This window comes from Leptonychotes weddellii, chromosome 13 (assembly GCF_054177405.1).
Source record: "Leptonychotes weddellii isolate Sample4059 chromosome 13, ASM5417740v2, whole genome shotgun sequence".
Lineage (NCBI taxonomy): Eukaryota > Metazoa > Chordata > Mammalia > Carnivora > Phocidae > Leptonychotes > Leptonychotes weddellii.
In genome coordinates, this window is record NC_138381.1 from 11,513,380 (window position 1) to 11,529,750 (window position 16,371).

Below are 16,371 nucleotides of genomic sequence, written 5' to 3' on the forward strand. Positions count from 1 at the left end.
TGCTCTGGTAAGCGCTGTGAATTGTGCAAGACTGTTGAATCTCAGATCTGTACCTCTGAAACAATGCAATATATGTTAAGAAAAAAAAAAAAGAAGAAGAAGGTAGCGGGAGGGGAAGAATGAAGCGGGGGAAATCGGAGGGGTAGACAAACCATGAGAGACAATGGACTCTGAAAAACAGAGGGTTCTAGAGGGGAGGAGGGTGGGAGGATGGGTTAGCCTGGTGGTGGGTATTGAGGAGGGCACATTCTGCATGGAGCACTGGGTGTTATGCACAAACAATGAATCATGGAACACTTCATCTAAAACTAATGATGTAATGTATGGGGATTAACATAAGAATAAAGAAAAAAAATTTAATTTGGTTGAGATGTCAGATCATCCCTTGTATAACATAGAGGAGGAAACCCAAAGCTTTAGCAAGATAAAAATATAGGGGTGGATATATCATGCTAAATTATCCCTACACACACACACACACACACACAAATTCCTAGAGGGCCCAAAGAACATTCTCTTCATTAATTCATTGAGGAATATATCAGTGAGGAAACACAAGCATCTCCACAAAGCTCCATGTATCTGCCCTCTGAAGGCAGGTATGATGCTGGGGGTTAGACTCAGAGTAATTTCCCTGGTGGGATTGACTCCCTGAGTAGCAGAGAGCAAAAGACAGTGCTCATCCAAAGACAAGATGGTACAGCAGGGACAAAATCTTGTTCATGATATTTTAAATAGTAGGGATCTTTGATGGACTATCTAACTGATTGAATCATCCTAGGAATGAAGTGGATGGGGAACCTACTAAAATGTAGACCTATAAAACAGGTCTGGTGGCCATAAACCTGATTAATATTTACCAAATAATCATCTGAACTAGCCCAGAGGGAAAACAATGAGAAGGAAGGCCACACACTATATTGCAAAGATGACTGGATTTCATCTTTGGTCAAGAGTTTTCATTTCAGCTCTGCCAAGTGCGAGTGGTATTACCTTGGACAAGTCACTTAACTTCTCATGCCTTAGGCACATGACTTGTAAAATGAAAGATCAGAGTTTATCTTGCTGCGACCCAGCTCTCAATATTCTGCACTATAGGGGGCCTGGGTGGCTCAGTCGTTAAGCGTCTGCCTTCTGCTCAGGTCATGATCCCAGGGTCCTGGGATGGAGTCCTGCATGGGGCTCCCTGCTCAGCAGGAGGCCTGCTTCTCCCTCTCCCACTCCCCCTGCTTGTGTTCCCTCTCTCGCTGTGTCTCTCTCTGTCAAATAAATAAATAAAATCTTTAAAAAATATTCTGCACTATATGTGTACGTGAGAAATTAAGTGCTTCTCATTCTTGGGCTTTGCACCCACACACTCAGCTGCCCCTTCTTAGGAGACACCTAATCACTGACTGTTTTGTTGTTGGGGTCACTCTTTAGCCATTCTCTGTCCCTCCCCTGTCCTTTTCTTTACAGGCATATTCAGCTCACCAGTTTTGGAGTCTTAATCTCAGGTAGGGTATCTGTTGTGGTTTGTTCTTTTTGTAAATCTCGTCATTCTTGGGAGACCTGTCCTGCAGGCAGATTTGCTCTGGGAATAACCCAGTTTCACCACGTCTGTCCCTCCTCCACAGGCCCCTGTCTTTCTCAGTTCCCCTTGAAACTGCAGTGACCTGTGTTTTCTCTGACGAGAATTTCCATTTGGCGTCTAAATCTGTTCCCCGCACTATAACAGTATGTTCTACTAGTGTTACACAGGTTGGTATTAGAATAATTTACAATTTTGCCCTGCTTTCAAATGATGTATGGAGGATTTCCTGAATGAACAGTGACTGTAATTGCTGAGGATATTGAGCTTTATCAGCCAATTACTGAGCACAGATGATTGCTTTCAAGTATTCCTCACAGCATACTTGAAATAAAAAGCAACTAGCCCAGTTATGTCAGTGAATTTCATTGCTTCCACCCATGGGCTTGAGGGGGAGAGGAGGCAAAAAGCCTTTGCACTGGAGAAGATAAATTCGGCACGAACAGTCTTTGCTTTCCAATTCCTATTCCCCATGACCAGTATTTTCACAGGACCTCCAGGGCTGGCGTTTTCTGCTCTTTTATAATCCATTTCTTTAATGGCAATGTCAGGCAGAGGTCTTAGTAAGGGGCCTTTAGCTTGTACTCTTTAAAAGGGCAAAAACAACAATATGGTTTTTCAGAAGAAAAAGAAAATAATTTCCACATGCTTATCCTTTTTGCATTCTCAGGTTTGTTTCCTTCCCTTGATTTTTTTATAATGGGAATAATTTGGAGGTATTTGTCCCCCTGTTTACTATCAGTGTTTGACAGGTGAATTATTCCTCATGTTTGCCACAGAGTTTCTCCAGGTACTGGTGATGGAGCTTAATCATTCATCTATAGCCTGGTTGTAAGTACTGTAAGCAAAGTGGCTGAAATCAGTAGGTCTTGCATTTTATGACTGCCTAGCCATGCATCACACTCAGTTTATCATCTTATCTTAGAACTTCCTGCCAAATATGAAACCAGAGGCTGTTCTAACAGGGGGTGATGAATAAAGTAGTATGGGCTTAACAAAGAGTTAATCGACCAAAATCCAATAATCTAGAGGTTGGAGATTGTGAGCAAAACTGCACTGGGGGTGGGGCAGGAGCTTGTCAGATAGCCAGAAAGCTAATCTATAGGGGGAGCTAAAATTCACAGGTAGTAATAATGAGATGGGGAAAATGTATTTGCCAGGAAGTCTCTAAGGAATATGACTCTGTTGTTGGAAGGAATGCTCTGGTAGGCACTTGGGGTGATGGTGGAACCTTAAGACACATGCTCAAGTTAAAACAATTGAGAGTTAGTCAAGAAGGTATGTGGAGTTAGCTGCAACTCTGTTCCTCTTGGCCCAAGTGCAAAATTATGGGCCAGAGACAAACTGCTTCTAAAATAAAGTGCTGTTACCAGCAGACCCCCCAACCGTGTTAGATGTCTTTATAAATGACATGTTCAGAAATACTTTAGGGGCTCCTGGGTGGCTCAGTCAGTTGGGTGGCTGCCTTCGGCTCAGGTCGTGATCCAAGAGTCCTGGGATCAAGCCCCACATCGGGCTCCCTGCTCAGCGGGAAGCCTGCTTCTCCGTCTGCCTGCCACTTCCCCTGCTTGTGCTCTCTCTCTGTGTGTCAGATAAATAAATAAAATATTAAAGAAAAAAAAGAAAAAAGAAAAATACTTTAAAGAGTGAATGTAAGTTTGAACTTCAAGACCAGCTTGCTTGGTCTTGCCTTAGTTTCCAAGACCCTTGTAACCTTAGGTTAACTTCCACTGATTAAAGACAAATCTACATTTTCTGCATCTACAAAATTCTGCAAGGGCCAAAAGGAACAACTGTTCAACTTAAAAAATTATTTAAAGGAAAGGTAAGAAATACATACTTTTAACTCTTTCCATGTGTGTATATGAAAACCACACACTTGCACATTCCCTTAATGAACAGATCTCTCTTAATCCCTTTGAAGGGATTTTTTAAAGGCATAAAGGATTTTTAAAAGGCATAGCCTTTTAAAAGAGCTATGCACGCTAGTTTTTCCCTCTATCTTCTCCTCCTATTTACTCCTCAGCCAACCCATTGAAGTGGCTTCCATCACATTAATCTTTTGAAACTCTTCTGGACATAGTGACCAATTGTCCTTAAATTGCCAAATGCAAAGGACATTTTCCTGATCTTGGCGTGCACCCCCCCGCTTAGTAATTGCTCAAGGTCTACTGGATTATTTTAAAAATAACTCAGACATTCATAAATTCAAGTAATAGGAATAGATTTATCCAAGAAACAATAGATGCCAATTTCAGAATCAAATAAACGTTGTCCGAATTGGACAATGGGATCCATTTTCTCTGTATCGAGACGTGGCTTTCACCTCAATCTCAGGTTGCCGGTATCAGGACCCAGCTTCTACCTTGACTATAACAGAAAGAGCCACTCCTCCTGCCCACCAAGAAAAGAATCAGTTTCAAATCTGGCATTATAAATTCAAATGACATTTACATCCCCCTCTGTCATATCCAGATATCATCATCCTAAAACCAATCTGTCTTCCAATCACTTATGGAGCTTTTCCTTTAAGTATATAGCGCTTTATAGCCCGTTTTCTCTCTTAGAGCTACCAACCTGCATGATACATATATACATTCCTTAGCAATATTGAGATTACAGCCCAGCCCAGCTTCCTTTGCAGGCTTATTTCCTTAGGATAACAGCTCAGTACATTTCACCTTCTACACAAAACATTCTCTGTCCACCTCTGCAGCCCTATTCGTATGGCCACCGTTTTCATTTCTGCTTCTTCATGCCTGTGAACCACTTCTTTACATTTACCACTGTCCATCTCTCCCAGGAGCCAAGCCATCCCATCAGCTGAGCTGGTACAGCAGCCCCAAATCTGCCTCCTGGTTTCCTCTCCATGGCACTTAGGAATTCTTCCTTTCTCGTAATATTTTCTTCACAAATGTCTTCCACATTTCCCTCCCTGGTAAATCTCCTCCAGCCCTGAGTCCATTGTCTTTCAATCTCCATGCCCTCCTCTTCCTTGTCCCTTTCATTATGGTCCAGTGTTGCACAGAGGACTGCCACACTCTGGTCCCAACATTTGCTTTTAGTTACAGAATCAAAATTAACCTTTTTATTATTGCAAAGGCAGTAAATGTTCATCATGAAAAATAGAAAATGCAGAAAAAGAGAAAGCTGAAATTAAAACATAATTCTATTGTCCATATGTGATGTCTATAAATATATAAATTATATATATACTTTATTTTATTTCTATGTGTGTGTGTATGAATATGTACAACTTCTTTCCTATGAATCTGTATCACTTACAGTCCAATATGGCAGTATATCATGTGCTCACTGAATATCCATGGGAGAACCCAAACCTCTTGCAGTTATGTGAGGCCATATGAGTGTTCCTATGATGCATGTCAATTCTGGAATGAAGCATGAGATGTAACCCATGACCTTCTGACTTCCTCATCTGCAGATGATGGAAAACTTCCATCAGCCTGCACTTTGAACAACTCCATGAAATGCAGATGCTCCCATGGCATCCCTTCCACCATTGACCTAAATTGGATAGAGGAGACTGGAGTGCAGTAAGATGTTTGGTTGGAGTGTAAACTTTGGAGACATGTCAGAATATAGATGGTATCCTGAGCCACAAAATTAGATTAAGTTGGGGATAATAAATGTAGATAGTGGGGAAAAGAGGACCATGGGCCGTGGGGCATTAGGAGATAGGAAAAGGTTGTAGGAACCAGAAAAGAAGAATGGGAAGGGGTGATGGAGGGTGGGAAGTGAGCTGTGTCCTGAAAGCCAAATGAAGAACGTGTAGAAGGACAGAAGGAATGAACATTGGTATAAAATATTACTGGATGCACCACATAAAATGAAAGCCAAGAATAGTTCATTGGACTTGGCAATGTGGAAGTCATGTTCCCTTGTGTTGTGGACTGGTGCAGCAAAAGCCTACTAATAATCCCATCAGAGGTGTTCTTCATTTCCGTCACAGTGTTGTTGATCTGTAGCATTTCTTTTTGCTTCTTTCTTAAGATTCTTATCTCTCCCCTTACATTGCCCATCTGTTCTTGCACACTGTCTACTTTACCCATTAGAGCCCGTGGCATATTAGTCACCGTTGTTTTCAGTTCCCAGTCTGATAATTCCAATATCCCTGCCAGGTCTGCTTCTGATGTCTGCTCTGTTTCTTCTCATTTTGATATTTGCCTTGCAATTTTTTTCTTGGTAACCGGATAGGATGTACTGGGTAAAAGGAACTGCTTTAAATAGTCCTTTAGTGATGTGGTAGTGAGGTGTAAGGGAGGGCAAGAGTCCTCTGGTGGTATGAAAGGTTTTCTAGTGAGCCTGTACCTCTGGACTACGAATGACACAAGCTTTTCTCCGTTTTTCTTTCCCCCTTAGGTGGGACAGGATGGTGAGATTGAGCTGGAGTTGGGTACTTGCCTTCACCAGGTCAGCCAGGCTCTGATAACACCCCAGCAGGTTAGGCTCTGGGTAACTAGTCTGCCCTGCAGGTAGGTCTTGTTAAGAAGAACCGAGTACTCTGCTATATTTCAAAATTCCTTCTATCCCCTCCTCTGCTAGAAACAGGAGATTTTCCCTGGATATTTACTGTAGGAACCTGGTTGAGTTCCTGGAGGTAAATCTCACAATATGGTGGGAGCCCATCTGTGACGGGGTCCCCTTGGAGTTTTTAACTCTCAGAGGTATCTACACCGACCCTCCAGCAATTCACCAATTACAGTTCAGGTTTTTCTACCCAGGTGCTGGCTCCCAGGCGGCTTCTGCTTGTGAGTCTCTCTGGCCAGTAAGCCATGACCCCCGTATTCACCCATTTGTCTCTCCTATCTTGGGATTCAGTGGATTGCCCTGAGTCTGCCCCTCTCTTTTCTGTGGATCTAAAAGAACTTGTTGACCTTTTAGTCTTTTTGGCTTCTAATTTGTTATTAGGTTGGAGTTACGACTTCCAGTGTGGAACCAGAGAACACCTAGGTTGAGTTTTTAATCCTTTTCTGTGCCCTCATAGATATTTTAGTAAAAAGCTAGGGTAGGCTGCCTCTACGTCAGCTAACCAGACAACATTTGGCATCAGAACTTACTCATCTTTAATTCTAAAGTATTTGTTCAAATTTCTGTTGCATCCCAAACAGATTAATAATCTCAAGGCGGGAATTACGTTTTATACACACATTGGTGTCATTAGCACAGAGAGGCACTTAATTTTTTTTTTTTTTAAGGAACGGAATTCTTTTTTTCCAATGCCAGGCAACAGTATAATAAGCATTATAGACAGGTTGAAACACTAGAGCCAATTGAAGCTGAAAAGCCCAACTAAAAAACAAAATAAAAAGAATTTAATTCCCTAAAATTTGGCAGAAAGCATAAAGCTCATCTATTTCTCAGGGCTTGAAATAAAACCAAAAGCCTGCTTGTGATATTTGACCAATAGTGAATGTGACCCTTTGGTAGGAGACACCTAAGAGGCCCCCAGAGCCATCTTTGTCCATATTTCCGTGGCCTTGCTCACCACATCGGTGACAGATTGACCACACAGCTCAGTAACTCGACCATGGGTTAGCCAGTTGAGTGACCATTTAGCCAATAATCAAAACGCATGGGGGGTAGGATCTCTGGGACATTCTCTGTTGCTTCGGAAGTGAGGCCATAGCTAATTAGCAAAGACAATACCCATGCTGCTGGATTCAGAGCACTAGCCTGGGGCAGACAAGGGAAAAACGAGTTTATTTCCTAATGCAGCTAAGTCTTACCTTTACAGCCATAAACCAAAGAGGAATAGAAAATAAATGGCACATAATTTTACATTTTTATAATAAGTTTGAAACTAAACACTAGGAAACCTTGTCAGCCCCTGCTAAGCTGGTTCCAATTAAGGGTTCTGGCAGCATTCCAGCTATTTTACTCCTTCAAACAGCACAGAGCATAACAAGGTTTATGAAGCATTCAAAAGTCAAATACCCTATTAATATAAACATGTAGTGAAATCAACTCTTCTACCAATTTTCAGCTTGCTTTCTTTCTTTCATTTAGGGTGGGATGATAGAAGATGATGTCTGCCTCCTTTGTGGGGCTTTTTTGTATTTGCTAGAATGCAAAGCAAGATTTCCTTTTGGAACAGTCCTGGACTAACCCCTGTACCTACTCACAAAGGCACTTTTCTTACAATGAATTCCTTCTAATACTAATTCTGGTACCAAGGGCTTGGGCTTTTATTTGCCGTTAACAGTGTTGAATCTAAAAGCAAGAAAAATAAGAGTTAGTGGTTCAGGCTCAAATGTTTATTGTTGTGATGCATGTGCCCCTTCTGATGTGCTTGGAAATGCATTTGTTAACTTACACTGCCAACGTCAAGATTTAATGTAAGAAAGGGTCGTTTTCTTTGCCATGGAAGTCAAATAAACCCCAAATTGAAGAAAGTAAGCAGGTAGAATGTTTAAAATGAAAGAAAGACAAGGAAAAAATGGCCGTAGTCATTTTTTGTAGAGATTGAGTGTATCAAATATGGAAGAAGGCTATTTTGTCAAAAGCCAGCATCCTTTTTGGCAACCCCCTTAAAAGGTGATAAGTTAAATGGTGAGTAGGTCTGCCTTGGACAGTATCCCAGATACATCTTCCTTTTACATTCAATACAATTCAATAATTTAAAACAGGAACTAACTAGGTAAATGTTGTAGGTTTTCTTTCTCCAGTGATCTATAGTGGATATTTTCTTAGAGAATGTGAAAATGGTTTTGCAAATGGAATAAAAAAAAAAAAAAAGGAAGGAAGAAACACATATAAGTGTGTTTGTATGTGATGTGTTTATAAAATAAACAGAAATAAGTATGTGCATGTGAGTCCTTAATATGTGTTATAGATTATTATAATCAAAATATTATCGAATATTTATTCATTTGGTTAAGAAAAATGTGATAAACACGTATTGCTGGATTTTTAATTTATAGCTGCCACGTCCACGTTGAAGTGCTAATATATTTCCATGAAAATAATCTGGTAACTACCCCAAATAAATAAACAAGAGTAGCTTATACATTTGACTGAATCATTTGGTGTTCTCATTAAAATACAAATAAAATGAAAGTATTTAAAGGTTTATCCACCACCACCCACCCACCCCCTGGCATTTCTCTACTGAAACTTCCTATACACACTACCTTTTTTTTAAGACTGAATTATATATCCCAATGAAACAGTAAAATCTGTAGTCTTTAATTTATTAAATAAATGTCTTTAACTCCTGCTATATCCTAGGCACTTCACAGGGGTATGAGGATTCCATAAGACCTCAAGGAACATACCGCTTGGTGAAGGAGACAACCACAAATCATTCCATAATGTGACAAATTCAACAATAAAGTTATATACAAGGGACAACAGAAGCATAAAAATGCTGGAGATAAGGGGGGCTGTGGACTGCAGCAGAGCATTGTGGTTACACAGGCAGACCTTGCAGTCATACAGCCTGGTCCCATGCTCCATGCTCCATCTAGGAATTGTGTGACCTTGGCTGAGTTTCTGTCGCTGATGAAATGGGAATGACAACACCGACCTCACTGGGTGTTGTAAGGATTGAAGGTTTTAGTGCCTGTGAAGCCCGCAGAATGCTCCCTGCTACTTAGTAGACACTAGCCATTATTATTACAGTGGTGGTGATGGAACTCGTCACTGATACGGTGGCGTCTAAGTGGAGTCTTAACGCAGCGTGGACTAAAGGAAGACCATTGAAGGAATTTTAAAAAGCAGGAGTAGACAAAGGACAAGGACAAAAATCATTATGATGTATTTGGAGAATGTGTAATAACTTGGATTCGTGTAAAATTGGGAGAAACCAACAGTCACAGATTGCCTCCTAGATAGTGAAATAATGCTGAGATTATTCCATATCTCTAAAAACAAAATGAAAAAGAATGCACATCAAGAGAAAAGTTCTGACATTATTTTCACTAATGAGATGTATTCTTTGATAGGTGGACTACTCTCAAGCCAAAACCAAACATATTTTATGACTTTATCTTTTGTAAAAACTATTACTATTTATGATTCGAATATCATTTATCTTAACTATTTTTAGACAACTTGGGTTAAGTGATATTCCCCTAGTACATGGACTTTCTTTCTGTAATTTTATGCAATTAAGCATAAAAATGTCTAGAGAATTATATAATTGACACCCATATACACACTCCCTCCCAATTTAAGAAATAAACTACATTTCCCCTTGAAGCCCCTTGTGTACTCTTTGCTGATCCCAGCCCCATCTTACCTTTCTAGAAGTGCTTGAGAAGGTGTCAGCCCAGTGGAAATGGAGTTGCTCAAATCCTATACATTCCCAAGGAAGGCTTGTCTTTGGGATTGGCCCTGAGCTGACTCCTAGGAGATGAGCTCTGAGCCCTTGGAAGAGTCTTAAGAGTGCTTTTATGTTGCTGAGGTCTTTCCTCAGGTAGTACCAGTTTGATCAGCAGGACCCTGTTTTTGCTCTGGAGGCTCACTTCCGAGTAGCTGAGGTCAAGTCTCATGCGGACACTCAGGCACCTAACAAGACTCAGGTGACTTTTCTGATTGGCAGTGCTTCACATGTTTTGTCATCCATGGGAGAAGATGCAGGGAAGTTTGCCCCTGGATTTTCCTAGACTTCTCCCCAGGCACCTTGCCCCTTGCTGATTTTAATCTGGATCCTTTCTCTGTGTAATAAACCATAACCATGAGTATAAAAGCTTTTCTGTGATCTGAGTCATTCTATCAAACCCTCAAGTCTGAGGATGGTTTTAGGGTCTTCCAACACAAGCAGCAACCACTATCCTGAGTTCGGGTTTATCATTACCAAGCATTTATAATAAAAATGATGCTATTGGGCGCCTGGGTGGCTCAGTCGTTAAGCGTCTGCCTTCGGCTCAGGTCATGATCCCAGGGTCCTGGGATCGAGCCCCGCGTCGGGCTCCCTGCTCGGCGGGAAGCCTGCTTCTCCCTCTCCCACTCCCCCTGCTTGTGTTCCCTCTCTCGCTGTGTCTCTCTCTGTCAAATAAATAAACAAAATCTTTAAAGATTTTGTAAAAAAAAAATGATGCTATTCATGTAAATATAAGACAACAGAGCATATTTGAAATATGTAAATCTTACTCTTTACTATTCTTATATAATCTGTTTTTATCACCCAGGGTTATTTGGTGAGATTTACCTACAATGATGCAAGTATCTCTAGTTCATTGATTTGAACTTCTACATAATATTCCTTTGCTCAATATGCCATGATTTACTTATTCATCCTGTTGATAGACATTGAGGTTGTTTCTCATTTTGCTTTTACAATGATGCAAAAAACTTTTTTGTATAGGTCTACTTAAATATACATACAAGAGCATCTCTAGTATTATATTTTGCCAAATTGCTCCTCAAATGGATGGTATGATTTACATTTCCACCAGCAGTATATGAGAACTCACATTCTAACCAGTATCTGTACTATGAAACTAGCTTTCCCATACTGATAGTTAAGAAATAGCATTTCGGGGCGCCTGGGTGGCTCAGTTGGTTAAGCGTCTGCCTTCAGCTCAGATCATGATCTCAGGGTCCTGGGATTGAGCCCCACATCAGGCTCCCTGCTCAGTGGGGAGCCTGCTTCTCCCTTTCCCCCTGCTCATGTGCTCTCTCTCTCTCTCACTCTTCTCTCAAATAAATAAATAAAATCTTAAAAAAAAAAATGGTATCTCACTGCATTTGGCTGGTAATGAAGTTGAGCATCTTTTTAGGTATTTATTGCATTTTGATGGTTTTGTTAATATTAATCACCTACTCAAATTCCTTCCCCTTTTCTCCATTGAAATGTGTTTTGCTTTGGGACGGTTTTTGTCTTTTTTTTTAAAAGAAATCTTTATACAGTAGGCTTTTTAGCCCTTGCTGGTTACGTGAAGTAAAAGTGTTTATCTTTCCTTTTGCATTTAATCATTTGATATATAGAGGTGTGTTTGTTTTCACTTTAATGCTGCCAATTTTTTTATCCTTTGCTCTAGGTTGTGTATTTTCCTGCATCGTTTAAGACATCTTCCATAGCTCAAAGTTAGCTCATATACTTTCCTGTAAATTAAAATGTTAAATTTTTTATTTTGTAATTAGCTTTATAATATTATTACAGTTGATTTCTTTGTATAGTGTGAAGTAAGGACAAATTTATTCTTTTCTATGTCCTAATACCATCTTTTCTATACATTTTATATTTATTTACTTAAATATTTATTTAAATATATACTTATTTTTATTTATTTAATATTTATTAAATATTTATTTAAATATACTTATATATTTAAAATATATTTATTATTTTAAATATTTAAATATTTATATATTTATATATTTAGTATATTTATTTATTATTTATATATTTCTACATACTTTTCTACACACTTTATTTCACTTCTTTATTTTTTTTTTAATTCTCTTGTGAAACTTTTGTTTCCTATTTGTGTGTGTGTATACCAAGATTGATATAAAATATATTTCTTACTGTGGGTTCCATTAAGAAAAAGTTGAAAGCCATCACACTACCATATCTGACTAAAAGAGAGATTCATGTGAAGAATCTATACTAATATTTATTATTTCTCTAATGGACTCATTTGAGAGACATTACCATGAAGATGATATTTTTCATTATTTTTAACTTTATTTTAATGGACATATGTACCAATAAGCTCCTTTATATGTATACAGAGTGAATGATAAATTGATCATAAAAAGTTTTGGGTTTTTTTGTTTTTAAGATTTTATTTATTTATTTGACAGAGAAAGACACAGTGAGAGAGGGAACACAAGCAGGGGGAGTGGGAGAGGGAGAAGGAGGCTTCCTACTGAGCAGGGAGCCCGATGCGGGGCTCGATCCCAGGACCCTGGGACCATGACCTGAGCCGAAGGCAGACGCTTAACGACTGAGCCACCCAGACGCCCCGATCATAAAATGTTTCATCAGAACTGTATTTTTTTTTTGAGAGAGAGAGAGCATGAGCTGGGGGAAGGGGAGAGGGACAGAGAGAGAGGGAGAGAGACTCTTAAGTAGGCTCCACGCTCAGAACGGAGCTGACAACCCAACTCCAGCTTGATCTCATGACCCTGAGATCATGACCCGAGCCAAAAGACTGAGTCATCCAGATGCCCCTATCAGAACCGTGTTCTTAATAGCCTTATGGGAGTGAAGAACTATGTTCTGTTCACACCGTAGTGCCAGTGACCTGCATACTTCCTGGGACATGGCAGGCAATCCTAATACGTTTAATGAATAAATAAAACATAACCCAGCAAATATTCCATCTTAGAGCCAACTCTACATTCCTTTCTACCCCTGCATACTGTTTTCCTACTTCTCAATTCAACAGTCCAAGAGAAGATTATGCTTTGTCTACATTAAATTTGGAGCTTTCCACACATGCATTCCCTACAAAACTACTTAAGAAATAATTTCAACAGAAAATATTGCACTCCTCACATGACCATATTCCTCTTTTTGGACTGGCCTTTCCCTCTCTGTTCTGTATCCTGTAATCCTGTTCATCAGAAGAACTCCTTCCATGTGCTTTCTTAGCCTCTTGCTAAGGGTCTGTACCACTGATCTAGATGTGTAAGAACATACACCTCTTCACTGTTACTTGACGTTGCATGTGTCTTAGTTCTAGATTGTTTCCAAACTCCATGATGACCATGACCGTGATGTTCATCCTCCTCCAGGGTCTAAAACTGTACTGTGCCTCTCAGAGTCGTTCCATACATGCCTGGTGAATGACTGACAAAAAGTGAGTGATTCGAAACCTGATTTCCTTCAGTTCACTAGATGGGCCAGAGAGGCTCTGTTTCCTTTCATGACAAGGTTGGGGCATGATTTGATTTATATATGAAATTACAGCTGTGTGCTATCATTAACATCATTCCCTGGCCGCACTGAGAGTTGGAAGAAAAGTCGAAATTTTAAAATATTCCTTCTATTCATCTCGTTTATGAAATTTCATTTATCGTTATGAGGCAGTATAAGGCATATTACCATTTTATTTGAACATTTATTTTGACCAGATTGCAAATTTTCTGTTAATTGAGTCTTGAATTGGCCAATATGCCATTGTAGATTTGCTCCATAGCTTCTGCACATGGAATTTAATCGTAGACTTTTCATCCACATCTGCTCATTTAGTTTGCTTCATCTAGTAGAGTGTTTCCCTTACATGCAGTGGCAGAGGGTGGGGGAGTGAATGTTGAGTGAAGAGCGAAGAAAAACAAACTTAAAAATATTCACAGTTAAAGTTGTATCTCTATCCAGTTTCTGTAATAAAATATTAAATGAACTCTGCTTTTCTTTTTGTTGTCATATGATATATGTCCCATGTTTTGCATTATAAAGAAATAACACATGGTAATTGAGAAAGCTGAGAAAATGCAAGCAAATAGAAACAAGTAACTTAAAATCCTATTATCCAGAGATAATAGCTATTGACATTCTTTGTATATGCTTCCAAACTTTTCTCTGTAAAATGTATATAAATAATTTTTAACAACTCATACTCATAATTTTTGTTTCAAGTATTTTCAATTGACAATTTCCCCAATGAACATTGTAAACTTCTTTCTATGACAATAAGTATATGTTCATAAATATACTACATACAAATATGTAGATAGATAGATAGAGATTGACTGCAGGGTCTTTCACATGGACCCACATGATATATGTAGTAGACCGATCCTATTTTAGGAAATTTAGTTAATTTTCAATTTTTAGTTAGTTTTTCAATTTTTCGATATGTTACACATTTTAACAATGACCATTTCTGTACAAATGTATTTAGAAATTTATAACACTTCAGACACACTCTAAAAGGAGGAATTGCTAAGCCCATATTATGACATTTTTTTCTTCAAATTTTGGCACAATACAGCAAATTACCCTCCAGAAAACTTACACGAATTTGTACTCTTGGTTTTACCCTCCCTAACAAGTGTGAGGTATTACCCTTCATTTTTCAGGTTTGGAATTTAAGTGAAGAAAAGGGCATTTCCTTTTTTATATTTTTTACTAATTGCAATTCCTGGTGAGGTTGAATATCTTCTAATGTAGTTATGGGCCAACTTCATTTTTCTACTAGATTAATACTCTTATCTTATTGATTTTTTAGAAGAAGCTTTCTCCCAGAGTCTGGCAGGCTAAGTTTTTAATCCAATAAATAAAATACTACTTTAATAAAATTCTTCATTCCTTGAGTAAGATCCACTCCCCAAAATACTCGCCTGAAAGATTCCAACGAGAGCTCACTCTGCTTTCCTATTGTATTCTTTAACGGCACATAATGAGAACCATGTAACTTGTGTTAGTTTCAAGATTAATAGGCTCAGGGTGCAAGAGATGCAACATTCCAAGCATGAAGAATTATTAACAAGCAACAGCGTTTTGAGAAATGTTCTTGCATTTCAAATGCTTCATTGCTTCATTGACTAGTGAACACAGGAGCTCACTTGGAGGCAGATGTTGTGCTTGCACATATTACAAATGCAAACAATTATCCCCAAAGTGAACAGAGAGGAATAAAAAAAAAAAAACACAACATAAAATTCTCTCGTGGGAAGAAGTACTGCAGCGCATTTGAAACATGATCTCTGTCTGGGAGGTCTTCTTGCGATTAAGCCGGCTGTGCAGTAAACATGAATGCGTTGGCCTGGGCTTCAAGAGCAAAGTCACTGTGCCCACATCCCGCAAAATGCTCTTTGCTGGAAGTGGCAAATCTAATTTAAGGAAAGAGTGTAATGTCCCTGATAAGTATAAGTAAACTTGGGGTGGAAATAGATACCTGCATTTTTCTGGGGAGAGGTATCTATTTTTTATAATCAGGTCCTCAAAAAAGACAAATAGGCTGCTTCTTGTCATCACTCTAACATTTTTAACTTTTTTTTTTTTTTTTTTACTTTCTCTCCGGAATGATCTTTCTTTTCTCTGTTTCTTCTTATGTCAAAAGAATATTCTTCCTCAAAATCCAAGTCAAAGGTAATCTTGTTAATACAACCATTTGAACTCAACAATCAGAGTACATCACACTGCTGTTCTGGACATGAGCGGCACTCTTTCTGCCTCTATTCACAATAGCAACAAAATCGCATTATAGTTGATCCTTTTGCATGTTGGTCTCGTCTAGCAGAGTGAGGCCAGAGGTAGTATTTTATTCTCACACTCTGTCCAGCACCTCCGTAACCCCATGTTTCAGGTTCTCTGCATTCAAAGTGCAGGTGCTGAGAGCAATTACTATCTATATGCATGGATGAATGAAAGATCACATAGACAGGTGATTCTTTGTCATGTGACTAATGCTTCACCTTCTATTTCCTTGTACTTTTCCGAATCTGTACACTTACTCACATCTGTACAGTGACCCCATCCTGGGGCTGCTTCCTGGGATTTGGGCTTGCTCTCACAGTTTCTCCCCAGAGTCCATGCTGTCTCAGTGTTGGGCCTCTGAGAAACCTCCAGATCAGATTCTCTGCACTGCTCATCATTCTTTGCCTCTTTGAGTTTCCAAAGCAAAGTCTAGTTTGGTGGCCTTTTGAGTCTGTTCTCTCCACTAGTGCATACCAGTGAGCTCAATTTGCTGAGAGAGATTTGGATTTGATGCACAAATACTGTCCCACCTGCAAATATATATTGTCATTTACCCCCTCAAATTATCATTTATTCCAAGGTGGTATTTCCTTGAAAAATTAAATATTGTATTTGAAGCAGTTATAGATGGCCAAATGAATTGTTATCACCCCTACCGTTTGGATAGAACCTGTGATTTTTC